General features: G+C 31.7%; 1 pseudogene; it reads left to right on the forward strand.

Moving 5' to 3' along the window:
* Positions 1-10,559: 10,559 nt before the first annotated feature.
* On the forward strand, positions 10,560-15,855 carry LOC100794410 (neutral ceramidase 1-like; annotated as a pseudogene).
* The last annotated feature ends 1,088 nt before the right edge of the window (positions 15,856-16,943 follow it).

A 16,943-nucleotide genomic window follows, 5' to 3' on the forward strand; every position in this document is an offset into this window, starting at 1 on the left:
CCTCCATCAATCTATTCTGTTTCGACTTTCCCATTCCCTTCCAACCGTTTTTTTATTCCTATTATTTCTCGTTATCTTCCACCCGTTTTGTCTCTCTCTTATCCCTATGAATAGTTTATTGATCCCAGTCTTTACACTGTATATCTCGAATCCCCTTTTCTTGGATATCAATGTTGGTTCTGTGAATGAAAAAAATAAGGGTTAAAAATAATATCTTTTATTATTTTAAAATATATCATTTAAAACATGAAAAGAATATTAATAAATAAATTTATTTTTATAGAAATTAATTTCACATTAGAACATATTTATTTTAATCTCTCGTTTGTATAACTTTTACAATTACTCGTATTTTTTCAAATTCTCTTTTCACCAAATTTGTTTTTTATAATGATTTATTTGGAGGAGATATTTTTGTATATTATTTCTGTCCCCTTAATTCTTAAATTATAAAATTAAGCATGTTCTTCAAAGTCAACATGATATTTTTGTATTATTTCTGTCCTCTAAATTAATGATTAATTTTAAAAAAATCCATATATATACGATTAAATAGTAATCTAATGTTATAAAAATAATTCAAATTACTGAATACCTCTAATTACTGACATACATGGCACGGAATAGATTTGTTGATAATCCCACATCGCCTTGTTACTCGGACCAAATTACCAAATTAACTTTTCAAAGTCGACACATAAACCCCAAATAGAGAATCTTGTATCATCGTGTTGAAAGAGAAAAAATGATAAGTTCATGTTAATTACTGGATTGTTTTTTATTTGAATAATTAAGTGTGTGTTTGGGAGAGTATTTATAAATTTAATTTTATAAAATCTGATTTAACTTTTAGAAAAAGTTTAAAGTAGTTTTAAACACTTTAATTGGATACATTTTTAATAAATTTTATATAAAATTCTTAACTCAACATGTAAAATTTTGGTTCTACTATTCTCGTGTTTAACCACAAAATAAATGGCAAGCCAATGATAACTTTACAAATGTGACATATTGTGGTTTCTTCTTGTATGATTGTGATAGCTATGGTACATTGTCGGGCAAATTTTCGTTTTTTAAGATGAAAGAAACATTAAAAAAGAAAATATTAAATAATTTATATGAAAGAAAAAATGCAGGGAGTAGCAGGTTCAAATATTTGCAAAAACAAGTCAAGATCTCAAAAAGAAATACATAAGAGATAATGAATTATTATTGACAAACACTCACTTTCTCTTTCATCTTTTTCTATTTAATTTTCTTTTTATTTTTCACTTTTTCCCCATCATATACTTTATCAAATTTATTATTTTGCTTTTCTGCAAATTGCTTGATAGTAGTTAGAAAGAAACTTTGCATAAAAGCATCAAATAGTAAATGAATTCTAAGGTGGAAAAGTGACTCAAGTCTCCCATCATGGGACAGTAATTTTCTTCTATTAGATTTCTTCACTGCTAGATCTATGGCTAAAAATGATTTGTTTTTCTTTTTTTTTTCCCCTTATTTTTCTTCTCTTTGCTTATTAATGCCTCATTTATAACACCATCATTAAATATAATCTTTAATTTATGCCTTTTCAAATTTTATTTGAGTTAATTAATCACGCATACTCTTTCATTTTGAACAGTTTTTAAATACTTTTATCTTTAATTTTTAAATTATATATTCTTAAGTTTAAAAGTATATATAAATAGACGTCATTTAAAAGTACCTCGATCGTCATTCTCTTACCTTGAGATTCGATGAACTTTCCGAAAGAGTTTGACGTTAAATAAATAAATAAATCCAAAAATATACTTTAGAAGCGGGGAAATGCTTTGGTTAAAAAGAGAAAAAATGGATCTGTGAGGAACAGAATTAGAAGCGGGGAAATATGCTTTTGGTAAAAAGAGAATTTGAAAAAATAAGTGAGTAATTGTAAAAGTTACGTGAACGCGAGATTAAAATAATTATGTTCTGAAATTAATTTCTATAAATATATTTATTATTCTTTTCAAGTTATAAATTATATATTTTAAAATAATAAAAAATATTTTTCACACATAATTTGTGTGTGGTACGATGCATCGCACCTACACACCGTTATAAACTAATGAGAGTTGGAAAAGATAAAATTATAATGATATAAATCTTTTTTAGCGCCTATTTTTTCATTCACAAAACCACGTTGATATCTTGTATGAGCTTAAATTCTTTTACTATATGGATCACCAAGTATTTTCGAGCTGTTCACGTTTGGTTCCATTATTTTAATATTTCTCGTTGCTGTGTTTAGCAGGGTGAACCCAAGACAAATGATCAAGAACCAAAGGTCATCAGTTTGTAACTTCTTAGAGAAGAAAAATGCTGTTGTGCTACGTTTGTAGGAGATTTTGAATATCTATAAAAGTAGGAGATTTTGATTTACTTTTTTCTTTCTTTACTTTCATATAAATATGTAAATTTGTTGTTTATGATTGAGTTGTACAGTGATAATGATTAATATTTTTTATCCGTGAGAATTTAAATATTATAAAAATAGGGGAGTTTTGATTTACTCATTTCTTCCTTTACTTCCATGTAAATTTTTTTATTTTTTTCTTTAAGTTGAAAATCGGTCTATAGCGAAAACACTCATTTATGAATAGCTCCTGTATGAAAAAAAAATTGAAGTTATAGTTCATATACGCTCTTATTACTTTTTCACTAAACAAATTATATTTGAAGTTATATGCATATTTGCAACTTTATCACTAAACAACAAGAAGATGGCTACGTGATAAAAGATGAAGGGTTTAGCACGTATAAGTACTGTATAATAGTTGTTGATGTAAAATTTTTAAGGGGTTTCTTAAACTATCAATTATAGGAAACAACAGGATCTTCATATGATTCTCACAAACAATCAATAAATAATAGATAATGTTTTGTGTACCTTCCTCCATAGGAAGACTTGTATCTTTCTCCATAGGAATTTCTCTCCGGTGCACTTTGATTTTCTTGAAAAATGAGAGAAATAAGATTTCACTTCCTTAGGCTTTTCTTTTTTGCCTCTCTCCATTCGTGATGGTTATGGTGATAGAGAACACTTTTCTGATCAGGAAGGGGACCTTATTTCACGTTAGTGGGTATTAAGTCTCTTTTATAACCACTACTCCCATCAAGTAGCAATTAGCTCTAGAAACTTCTCTTATTAAGCCCAATTACAATTGAACCCTTAATCGTTAATTATTTATTTATTAGTCCCTATTAAGTCACATGCCTCTCACATGAGACATTAATTCTAACATTCTCCCACTTGGCTCATGTGACATTAATAAACATTATGGACTAAATAAATAAATAGATTAACTAACATAATGCGCATTAAAAATTGACTAAATTGTTCTATACATTAGGTACATCATAATTTCATGATTAAGAATAAAAACCAATTCGAGTCATGGCGGTTGGACATCATCTAATCAACATAGTCCCTTCCATGTACTACAAATTAGTCTTCTCCTTAATATGATCATTAGTTAGGAGTACATAATTAGTCCAACATAATGTTTTCATTCAAGACAAAACCTGTTAACATTACTCTAACGCAAATATGCATACAAACATAGAGAATAAGTAATCAGAAATATATCATAATTGAGCTCAGAGTGTCAGCAAAATTACATAAGGTAAATTTCATTTAATGATAATCAATAACAATAATGTTCATACTTTCAACATGTTCTATAATGTCTTGGGCAATAATCCCTTATTCACAGGGTCAACTATCATAAAATTTGTGCTAATATGTTCTATTGACACTCTTTGTTTTTGAACTTCTTCCTTCACGACAAAGTACCTCAATTTCATATGCTTAGCACCCTTAGAGTACTTGTCGTTCTTACAAAAATATTGTTGCGGAGTTATCACAATACATTTTCAGCGGCCTAGCAATACTGTCGACAATTCCAAGCCCTGAAATAAAGTTCCGTAGGCAATTAGCCTGAATTGTAGCCTCAAAACATACTACAAATTTAGCTCTCATATGCAACAACAACTGATGCATACAAAATTACTTTCATTTGTTTTCGTTCCATATCATTTCTAGGACATTGTGCGAAACTAACTTTGTCTCATTTCTAAATTAGAATAGGCGATGTTAAACACCTTTTCATCTTGAATCTCTTTAGCACTTTATCGATATATATACTTTTTGAGATAAGCCTAACAATCCTTGTGATCTATTATGGAATATTTCTATCCCTATCACATAGCTTACCTCACTCATATCTTTCACTTCAAAGTTTCTAGAGAGAAATTTCTTAGTCTTATGAAGAACACCAAGATCGTTAGCTGTAAGCAAGATATCATCAATATACAGAATTAGAAAATAACCTTACTCCCACTGACCTTCAGATACATATACCGATAAACAGTATTTTTCTTAAATCTAAAGGAAATAATGGTATCATTAAACCTCAAATACCATTGGCGGGAAGCTTGCTTTAAGACTATATATTGATTTTTTTAGTATGCACACCATGTGTTCATTTCCTTCAACTGAGAACCTCATTGGTTGATCCATACAAACATTCTCCTCTAAATCTTCATTCAGAAAGGTGGTTTTTACATCTATTTGATGTAGCTTCAAGTCATAATGGGCTACTAATGCCATGATAATCCTGAAATAATCCTTTCGTGAGACTAGTAAGATGTCTCTTTATAATCAATATCATCTTTCTAAGTAAATTCCTTAACAACAAGTCCAACCTTGTAACTTTGAAGGTTCTCATGAAAGTCACGTTTAGTCTTGAAAACTCACTTACAACCCTTTGGTAATTTTACAAAATCCCAAACACCATTATGTTCCATGGAATTTATCTCTTCTTTCATGACATTTAACCACTTCTCAGAATTATCACAACTTACGGCTTGTGAAAACGAAACTGGATCATTATCATTAATGCTTTTTCATTCATATTCAACTGAGCAATATAAGAAGGTACCGTGACGAAACTTCCTCACACCTCCAAATCTAGCGTCAAAAACGAAACTCCCTCCACACCATATAAAAAAAGATTATGTTGCAATATGTGATTTTTATTTCTATATAAACAACTACACACGTGTGTCAAAAAACATGATTTTGTTCCTAATTTGATAAATAATGTTGTCATAAAATAATGTAATTAACTTATATCAATTAAATAATAGTATAAATTCTAACACATCAATCTTAATTAATTTCATATCTCATACAATTTATTATACATGATCAAGTTGATTTTGGTCTAAAATCTAATAAATCAAGTTGAAATCAGTTAAATTTAAGAGATCAGTAAAAAGAATAAGAAATCAACTTTTCATTTTAACCTTTTAATATCATTTAATCCGTGGAGTGATCAAGTTGGTTAGAAGGAAGAAATAAAAAAATTACAGTACATTTATCTTTAATGACTTACATATATATATATATATATATAAATAATAAAAAGTAAAAGAATGAATAAATAAATTTACTATTCAATTATTTTATCCACTGAATTTATTATTCAAATTTCTTATAAAAAAGTAAAGAAGTAAGTAAAATTTGTTATAAAGAAAAACCATAAAAGAAATAAAAAATAAAAAAAAGCATATAAAAAACGTAAAAGGAAGAAGAAAACGTTAAAAAAAAATTGTAAGAGAAAATAAAATTGAAAAAGATCCGGTGGAAAAGAATTATATTGGAAGACATGGTAAAGTGTATGTGCTTTTGTAACAAGGAAAACAATGTAAAAAGCAAAGAAGTTATGCAGAATTCGTTTTACTCCTTATTCTGAAACAGAAAGCGGATTCGTGAATCTAAGATTGGTCGACATATTCTGTCCACATAACATGGTGCAAATATAGTACAATTAAGAAGGAACTAATAAAAAAGCGGAATGTAGTAAATCACTCCCCTTTATTCGGAATGTAGTAAATATTGAAAAAGATTCGGTGGAAAAGAATTATTTTGGAAGACAAGGTAAAGTGTATGCGCTTTTGTAACAGCGCATAGGCGCGCGTAGAATGAAACTACGACGTGTTGAATAATGTTGGTGGGCGCGAAAGAGTAAAGACAAAGATCACATACACTAAAAAGTAAGAGAAATGAACAACAATAAGCTATAGAAAAAATAGAATTTACGGCTAAGGGGTGTACAAGTATCGTTTGGATTGGATTTGAAAAAAATCTATGATTTAACTCAATAAATAGGTTGAGTTTTTAAGGAAAAAAATTTAAAATTCAATTTAAATTAACTTATTTATAAATAATTTGAATTTAATAAATCATTGAATTAAAACATCTAAATTTATTTATTCTTTTTAAATTTGATATTTTTTATAAATTAAATTTTTTATTAAATATTATTTTTTATGTGTGATCTCTAGTAAATTTTTTCTTTGAATTGATTTTTAATATTTAAATAATTCTATCTCATCTCCATGTCGTTATTCCAAAATCATTATCTTGCTGACAGATCAGATTTAATGATAGTTTGGAAGCTTTCTATTTAGTCAATGCTTCACCAAATCTTGTGCTTGGTCATGTTGTAACCAATATGCATATTATCATGTTGCTTGTGTGTTACAAAACACAATTTTGTCAGATTATGCTTTTAGCTCTAGTGGGGGTGGGGGAATACTTTTGGGGATATCGAGTTGAATTCCAGTTGGGACATGTTAGGTGCACCAGAAGTTCTTCCGGTAATTTCTCCGGAAGAAGGTTCTTCCGGATGAACAATTTGTTCTACCGGAAAAACCTTCTTCCGGAAGAAGGTTCTTTCGGATGAACAATTTGTTCTACCGGAAGAACCTTCTTCTGGAAACTTTTCGGAAAAACCTTCTTTCGGAAGAATAACAATTTGTTCTTCCGGAAAAAGGTTCTTCCGGTAGAACACAAATTGTTCTTCCGGAAGAAGAAATTATTTTTTTTAACGCAAGGGCAATTTTGCCCATTCACCTAATTGCTGGGTGCACCAGCAATGTTGCTGGGTGCACCTAGCATGTCCCATTCCAGTTATGTCTGCTGTTTCAATTCAATGATTTTTGGGGTGACGGAAATGTGACTCCCCGACTAAAAATAGTACCAAACAATATGTGAATGGTACATGGGTTCTGATTGGGCTCGGGCAAATGTTACCCCCTACACGTGTTTACTAAAATACTACCAAACATTATGTGTCTGCAGCTTTCCTACTTCTTTTTCTTTTATTTTCATTTTAATAAAACAATGTTAAAGTCAAATTACCATATAATATATACTTATGCTTAAATGTAATTTTAATTTTTTAATTTATTTAAATTCATAATTTTATTTATTTTTAATTTAAAATAAAAATATTTTTCCCATGTTTTTAAAAAACCATAATTTTATAATCTCTTTTAAAATAGAGATATTTAACCTTTCAATTTTACAAAATTTATAATCTTGATTCTTTTATCATATATGAAATATTTACTACTAAGAGATTAATATGATATAATTAAAATCAAAATTTAATTTTAATTATATGACATAAAATTATTATTTTTTCACATCATAATCAACTTTAATTTTTTAACTATCGTGAGATATTTTGTCATGTTGCAGAATTTAATCTTCTTTTACATGTTTTTTTTTTTATATTTATAAATAGTCATATTAATACTAAATTTAATCTTCTGTTACACACAAGTAACCATGCTTCAACCATTTTTATTGTTGAAGGACCTTAGCACTTATCACACGCAAACATTTTTAGCTTCATTGCAGTATCATACTCTCTGAATGTTCTTGTGCTTAGTGTTGCCATGTATGGACCGCCCCTTTGTCTAGAGTCCTTACCTTGGTCTTTGGAAGGCCTGATCCACATCTTGGCAATGTTGATTAAAACAATATAAGTTCAATATAATAAATTTTAAAATAGGAATAGCTAGAAGGGTATAATGTACCAAATACGGATGTAAAAAAAGTTGTTTAGAATAATTGAAAAAGAGTATTTTTTTTTTTTACTAGTTACAGCTTGCGAGTATAATGTACCAAATTTTCTACAAACTTGTGAATCATACATTTCTGCCACTGCTGAATATCATTTAATTAAGTTTTAATGGGCACACAGACAAACTTCTGCATAAACATTAACAAACTCAGTCCTAAACTTAAGAATCTGGCATCTTCTGCTGCCGGAATGTCTGTCACAAAATTTCCCACAATATATGAATACAAGTCTTCTTAGGTTTATCCTTAAAAATGCAAGTTTTTTCATAAGATATTCAAATGTATTTTTGGTTACAGCCTTGGTCATTATATGTGCGAACTGGTTTTCACAGTTGCTATGAGCTAGACTAAGCCAGCTTGTTCTCTTTCTTAGATTGCATGAAACTTAACTTTTGTGTGCCTAATCCTATCATGCTTGACTGGAGTGTTAGCGATGGCAATAGTTGACTTATGATGATCCCACGATAAAGAGTGAGGAAAAGCAGAAGGCTTGATTAGTTTTGGAGACTCCATAATTAATTACAATACAAGTTAACTCCAAGGCTACAAGAACAAGGTAGGAACCGAATAAAACAAAACGGTTGAAACGGAATCACGAAACACGGACACTACAATCTATTTATAATTTATAATAAATTTCAACCTGCAAACAGAATCTGACCTCACAACACTTTCACTATTCATTTAAATATAATAAGTTAAATTGTCAAATGCAGAATTTGTAAAAATAAAAAAGGTTGAAACAAAAACAAACAAACTCATTTCTTTCTAGAGGGTATCGAGAAACAGAAGAAATTGGAGATTTACATTGTGAAGACAGTGAAGGGGACATCTGTATAAATAATAGTTGATTTAAGTTAAATTGTCAAATGCAGAATTTATTGAAGATATATTTTTGTAATTGCATAATATTTTATTTTTTTAGTTTTTAAAATAAGATTTAGTAAATAAGTTGGTTTCCTATATTTTAGGAGTAAGTCAGTATTAATGGATTAGCCTACTCAATAAGTGGTTTCTATTTTTAAGGAGCAAGTTAGTTTTAATATTTTGTTTCGCTAATATTTTGTTATCTAATCCTCTTCTGCATTCGCATTGTCTCTCTTCTTTCTTCTGTTTTTTTTATAATTTTCTCCACAAAACCAGCAATTGGTATCGAGAGCCTTATTCTTACGAGACATGTTACCATGGAAGGTGAAGCAAGCTTTTCCCACATAACTCTTCCAATCTTTGATGGAGAGAATTATGATATTTGGGAAGTGAAAATGCAATCCTACATGGAGTCTTTGGATTTGTGGGATGCTGTGGAAGAGGATTATGAAATATATCCGCTGTCTGAAAATCCCACCATGGCCCAAATTAAAAATCACAAGGAAAGAAAGATGAAGAAGGCAAAGGCGAGGTCATGTTTGTTCACTGGTGTTTCACAAATGATATTCATCAGAATCATGACTCTTAAATCACCCAAAGCAATTTGGGATTATCTGAAAGAGGAATACGCTGGAGATTATAGAATACGAAGCATGCAAATACTGAATTTAAGGAGGGAATTTGAGCTTCAAAGGATGGAAGAGTCAGAGACAATCAAAGAATACTCAAACAAATTGTTGGGTATTGCCAACAAGACAAAGTTGTTGGGAAGTGATTTTGCTGATTCGAGAATTGTAGAGAAAATTTTGGTAACGGTGCCAGAGAGGTATGAAACATCTATAGCTTCATTGGAGAACACAAAGGATCTGTCGAAAATCACATTGGCAGAAGTGCTACATGCCCTGCAAGCTCAAGAGCAGCGAAGGTTGATGAGGCAAGATTGTGTTATCGAAGGTGCTTTGCCCGCCAAACATCATGAAGTTGATGAAGCAAAAAGGATTTTTTCAAGAAGAATCAACCAGCAAGCAGTGAAAATAGTGCAAACAACCAAAACAAAGGTAAGGATAAAAAGAAAAATTATCCACCTTGTCAGCATTGTGGCAAAAAAGGTCATGCTCTTTTCAGATGTTGGAGGAGACCAGATGCAAAATGTAACAAGTGCAACCAAATAGGACATGAAGCGATGATCTGCCCCAACAAAAATCACCATGATGAGGGAGCTCAGATTGCTAATTAAGACGAGGAGGACCAACTGTTTGTGGCCACATGCTTCTTGAGTAGTGAATCAAGTGAAAGTTGGTTGATTGATAGTGGTTGTACGAACCACATGACATATGATAAGACTCTATTCAAGGATTTGAAACCAACCAATGTCTCAAAGGTCAGAATTGGGAATGGTGGCTATATTCCAGTAAAAGGAAAATGAACTGTTGCAATTTCAACGTGTTCAGGTATCAAATTAATATCAGATGTTCTTTATGTACCTAACATTGACCAAAACTTGCTAAGTGTAGGTCAGTTGATTAAAAAGGGATTTAAAGTGTCCTTTGAACATCAACATTGCTTTATCTATGACATTGTTGACCGGGAAGTTCTAAGGGTTAAAATGAAAAGTAAAAGCTTCTCATTTGATCCAACAGAGGAGAAACATACAACCTATTTCACTCAAGTCACACCCACGGAACTCTGGCACAAGAGACTTGGTCATTGCCATCTTGAAAGAATGCTAAACATGAAAAAAAGGAAATATGCAAAAGAAAATTTGAAGAAGCTTCAAATGGAGGAATGCAAATCTGTTAGCACACCAATGAATCAAAAGGAGAAGTTCAGCAAGGAAGAAGGTATTGATAACATTGATGAAGGATATTATGGGAGCTTGATTGGATGTCTAATATATCTCACTACAATAAGGCCAAACATTCTATTTTCTCAAAAGAATAAAACTGGAATTTTTGTTGACAATCAAGTCGTCATTGCTATTGCAAACAATCCCGTGTGTCATGGGAAGACTAAACATTTCAACATCAAGGTCTATTATTTGATAAAGATGCAACAAAGTGGAGAAGTGAACTTAATTTACTGCAAGTCAAAGATCAACTGGCTAACATGTTTACAAAGTCACTACCCATCAACAAACTTGAACTCTTAAGACAAAGAATTGGAGTTTGCAGTTCCAAAAGCAAGGAGGAGTGTTGAAGATATACTTTTGTAACTGCATAATATTTTATTTTTTCAGTTTTTAAAATAGGATTTAGCAAATAAGTTGGTTTCTTATATTTTAGGAGTAAGTCAGTTTCAATGGATTAACCTAGTCAATAAGTGATTCCTATATTTAAGGAACAAGTCAGTTTTAATATTCTGTTTCGCTAATATCTTGTTATCTAATTAGTTTATCTTTTGCTATCTATTGTATCGCTGCTGAGAACAATTTGAATGAGAATAGAATAATTCTATTTCTTCCGCATACGCATTATCTCTCTTCTCTCTTCTGTTTTTTTATAATTTCCTCCACAAAACCAACAGAATATTGTGGCGGGCAGTGATGAGTAGGGCTTTCCAAACATAACTGGAGATCTTCCGCGTAAAGTCTGAAAGTGTAATTACATTAGTGGGATTGTGGAAAGTGCAAGTAAAATGAATTGGGCTAACAAACCAGATCCAACTTCAACAAGCTTATTTACTTTAGTCAAACTAATTTAAGAACATTATAGTAATTATAATTATTTTTTTTAAAAAAAATCTCTCAGCTATCTGACCAGTATTAAATTTTCATTTAGTTATTAAAGGAAGTAAATCAAATTAATAATAGAAATTTAAAACTAAAGGTTAGGTAGTCCACATTGCGGAATTTAAAACTAAATTTAATCATATTAAAGGAAAAACAGATTCTGTTGTATTTGAAGATGATGTCTTGCTCCGAAGAGTCTCAAATATAATTCCTAGCCGTCATGATAATCGTATGTTACTTATGCTTTTTTTTTTGATGCAATTAACTTCTTTTCCAACACAGATTAAGAAACAAGATAAGTATCCCAACTAAGAAAAAGGATAAGTATCCAATGTAATATTTGTAGTTCTATATGCCAGGTGAATTCATCATTTGGAATACTATCTCTTATTGAAACCCTAGAAGTTGATGGTGATGTAGTGACTCAGTACAAATTGTGTCCTAAAATGGTTTGTAGATGAACCAGCCATGAATGATATGACATATGACTTTTTACATATTACATTGTCAGGTTCATACTTTGGTTGAAGAACTAAATAATATTTTACAATGTAAGTAACCAAGTCTATTTTATTTTTGTTTTCTTGACTAATCAAGGCTTTTAATCAGTTCATACCTTCTAGTTGGGAAGTAACAAGTAGTTGATTCTTGATCATATGCATATACTGACAAGCATTTGTCTGTATGTCTTGAATCATAGATCAAATCAAGTAATTGCTATATTGTAGTCTTGACACTTACATTCATCTAATTCTTGGCTGCATTTGGTATGTCTAAATGTTTTCAACTGCTAATTTTCCTTGTACTTCGCTAATACGGGGAATCACATAATCTATTTATGCAAATTTAAGGTAGATCCTTTGCAATAATGTTATGAGTCTTTTCAGCTTTAAAGTCCTAATATTGGTTGACTATTGTTTGCATACAAGAGAAAGATGAAAAATGAATTATACTCTAATTTAAAATTCATTGGTGCAGACCATGAATTACTGGAACTTGCTACCTCCTTCCAGTTTCCTCCTGGTAGACCTGTAAGCAAAACTTCGAGTGTTGCTAAACGTGTGAGAAGTGCTCATAGGAAGGTTGACAAGCCTTGACTTGTATCTGCATTCTGTCAATCAAATTGTGGTGATGTTAGTCCAAATGTGCTTGGAGCATTTTGCATAGACACTGGATTACCTTGTGACTTCAATCGTAGTACATGTGGAAGGAAGAACGAATTAGTCTATAGCCAGGGACCTGGGTAATTATTCATTGATACTCTTGTTGTCATAAGTGAATGGAAATGCCATCTAAGCCTTTGGAATTACTAATTGCATCCCATAACTTGTGTGGCAGCTACCCAGATGAACTTGAAAGTACCCGCATTATAGGAGAAAGATAATTTAGAAAAGCAGTGGATCTTTTCAATGCTGCAGATGAAGAGATTGAAGGGGACGTTGATTTTCGACATGCATATATAGATTTCTCCCAACTTGAGTTAACTATTTCTGATCAAGGATATTCTGAGGTTGTAAAAACATGCCCTGCTACAATGGGGTTTGCATTTTCGGCTCGAACAACAGATGGACCTAGAGCTTTTGATTTTCAGCAAGGTGATGATAAGGTAATCATTGTTTTATACCTTATGCTTGCCCATTATCCTAGACTTGCAGTCTTAAATATTTGTCACGGTGTATGCTTATTATTTGTTCTGATACACATCAGGGCAATCCTTTCTGGAAGCTGGTCCGTGACATGCTTAAGACTCCAAGCAAGGAACAAACAGATTGTCAGTGCCCAAAGCCTATTTTGCTAGATACTGGTGAAATGAAGAAACCATATGATTGGGCTTTAGGTTACGCACACATCCTGAATAGAATGATTTTGTAGTCCCTTCATTCAGTTCGATTATCTTTTCTATGTTGATCGAATAGGGACTCTCTTCAGCTCTGAACAAATATAACATTGTCTCATCTTGGTCTAATCTTTTATTCTGGGATAGACTTCTTTTGGAAAGCCACCTTAATTGCAATCACCCACAAGTTGATAGCCTTGCAATCACCCACAAGTTGATAGCCTTGGGCTTGAGGGGGAGTGTTGGAAAACTACCTTAATTCCAGTTACCCTTAGTCTACTTTAATTGCAACCTCTTTGGAGGCTTCCTTAATTACTGCCTCAATGGTGACATTTTGTCCCACGTCGACTAGAGACATGCCTTAAATAGAGGTTATAAAACCTGGGCAATCCTCACCTTATAAGATGGATTTGTGGGGTGGAGTTGGACCATAAGCCCAAATTCTAAGTTTGAATTATCCTGTATCTGTGGTATACATTTTTTCATGACCTTTGTTTTTTGTTGTAAATTGCTAAATTGTTTGGCTTCATCTGTTTCTTTATTTTCTATTTTTGAGCAATTTTGTTTCCAAGTGATTATATAAAGTTATCAATGTATATGTGTCAAGTTTGATGTAAAGCTTGTAATTAGATGGAGCTATGGACATATATGTCTAACTATGATCACTTGATATCAACAATTGTAGTTTCCTCAATCTTATGTAAATTTCTTTTCTTTTCTTATTTTCTTGGGGGAGGGTGGTATAAATGTCTTGGGATCTTGATTGATAGATTCCAGTTCCAACTCTTGTGTGTCTCATTGTCTCTCTTAAACTTCATTTTGTTCTAAATTCAATTATCTGAAAATGGTTTCTGTGTGAAATATAAATTTGATAAAGGCAGAATATAATGATGTTTTATTTCAAGATATGTTTCACAAACCGACCTAAAGAAGGGCATTGTGCAGTTAGTAAATTGAATTGAGTTTTCAAGTTGTTTAAGAATTTTATATAAATGAGGATCTATTATGTAATTACACGGATTGCATATATTATGAATCCCGTTCATGTCCTCTGTTAACAGAAGTTCTATATACAACTTTTACTGTATCACTTTCAGTCATGCAGATCTTGTACTGAGTACTAATAAAAAGTGCTAATAAAAAGATAACCATTACTGGTATAAACCTTTCTTATTCATGTCAATTTTGCAGCCTTCAATACTTCCAATTCAGATCCTCCGAATTGGGCAGCTTATCATTCTTAGTGTACCAGGAGGTACCATCTTGTCTCCTTCTCTCTAATTTAGCCGTAATATGGTATTGCTGGAATTTCTACCTTCACATCCTCAACTGTTGTTTCAGTTATGACATAAACTGTTATAATTGTTTTCATTCTGACAGAATTCACAACAATGGCCGGGAGGCATCTTCGTGATGCAGTGAAGACAGTGCTAACTAGTGAAGAATATTTTGAATTTGATGACATTCACATTGTTATAGCAGGGTTAACTAATACTTATTCACAGTACATCACTACATATGAAGAGTACCAGGTGCAAAGATATGAGGTCAGTTGTAAGAGAGACATGAAATCGCAGCAAACATTTCACATTTCTTAGATTGCCATAGCAAGAACAAATGCAACATCGGCGAAAATTTGTTTTTAGTGATCCAAATTCTTAATCAAATCATATTACTTTGTATTGACAAGACAGATGGAAATTGGAAACAGACACTCAGTTTTCTAGCATGTTTGAAAATTTGTTCCTGCTTCTGTCATAGATAGACCAATCATCATGCACACTTGTGTGCATATGTGCCAACGTGCACATGCATGTGGAGAATATTACAGTAACAATATCATTTTTTCTGCAGCTATTCCATGTAGCTTTCTGACTTTTTTCTTGTTCTTAGGGTGCTTCTACGCTATATGGTCCACACACACTCAGGGCATACATTCTGGAGTTTAAGAAACTTGCGGAAGCAAATAAGCATATTTCCACCTGTTGTGGTGGATGCAACCCCCCTTGGTGTAAATTTTGGGGATGTTTGCGCTGATGTACCACGGAACTCCACCTTCAAGAGTGGTGACTTGGTGACAGCCTCGTTCTGGTCTGCATGTCCTCGTAACGACCTTATGACTGAAGGCACCTTTGCACTGGTGGAATTTCTCCAAGAAAAGGATGCTTGGACTCCTGCTTATGATGATGATGATTTCAAACTGAGTTCTAGGAGCAAAGCAACCTTGGAATGGAGGATACCGCAGGGTGTGGCTCATGGTGTGTACAGATTAAGACACTTTGGTGCTGTAAAGGGCTTATTTGGATCAATTCATTGCTTTACAGGTTCATCCACTGCGTTTGTAGTAGCCTAAAGGGAGGCATGTTGTTTCAGCCATTACTATATTTGTGATTTGTTTTTCTGAACTTTAGCTGAATCTATTCAATCCTAAAGAAGGATGTTTCACTATGGATCATCATCTGTTACCAGCTCATCTTTATCCTCTTCCCCACCCAGCTAACCGAATATTTGCTTAGTGTTGATATGGCTAAACTTACTCTTTAAAACTTGTTAACTACGTCTAGTTCAATCATTTACAATTTGAAAACTGCAGTTACATTTTTAAATATATTTATCATGAATAATCATCGAATGAGGATTTCACTGTAAATTATTTATAGCTTACTGTTTCTTATGTTTTAAGATTCTGTTATTAAAATGAAATTCTTTGCTGTGTTTTTCCACCATATCTCTGATGTTGGATGTTAGATGCAGTGGAGGTTCCTCCTTGTTTGAGACTCAATTTCATCCAACACATCTATAAAATCCTGATAGACAAAAGGGATTTTTGTAACATTCGAATTATAATTTTTTAAGTATAGATCATATCTATTTTTCACTCGAAGTAATGTTACTTAAATTGGTTGGGGATCACTTTAGGTGGAAAAGTTATCCCTCAAGTATTTAACATAATTGCTTATAAACTTGAAACATCATTAAATAAAAATAACTCTTTGTATCACTTAATTCACGCACTTGGTGATAAATTACAAAACTCGAATCTATAGTAGGAACTTCATGAAAAGTATGATTTAATGCAAAGAAGATCGATGGGTTTCTGGGTTGCATAAATATGAGTAGAATGTCAGGATTGGGAACGAGTACAATTATGGGTATAGATACGTGATTTTCTAAAAACTTAGGGTACGGGTATGTTATATAAATTTTAAAAAAATCTATGTACATGAGAATAGAATTTAGTATTAATATGATTCTATTTATAAATATAAAAAAACATGTAAAAGAAGATTAAATTCAGCAACATGACAAAAAATATCTCATAATAAATACCTATAATACGTAGATGTTCACACAATAATATTAACACCTAAACATGACTATCATATCACACCATATCAATTTCTTGTGTTATAGTCTATGTTTTGTTGATTACTTGTTTACAATCTTTTCATATGAATAAGAAAATGTGCTCTAATTTCTTTCATAATAACAAGTATCCATATGTATCCAAATTAAGTATTCATTTTTTCTTGTAAAATATGTTTGGTATG

This window comes from Glycine max, chromosome 18 (assembly GCF_000004515.6).
Source record: "Glycine max cultivar Williams 82 chromosome 18, Glycine_max_v4.0, whole genome shotgun sequence".
NCBI lineage: Eukaryota > Viridiplantae > Streptophyta > Magnoliopsida > Fabales > Fabaceae > Glycine > Glycine max.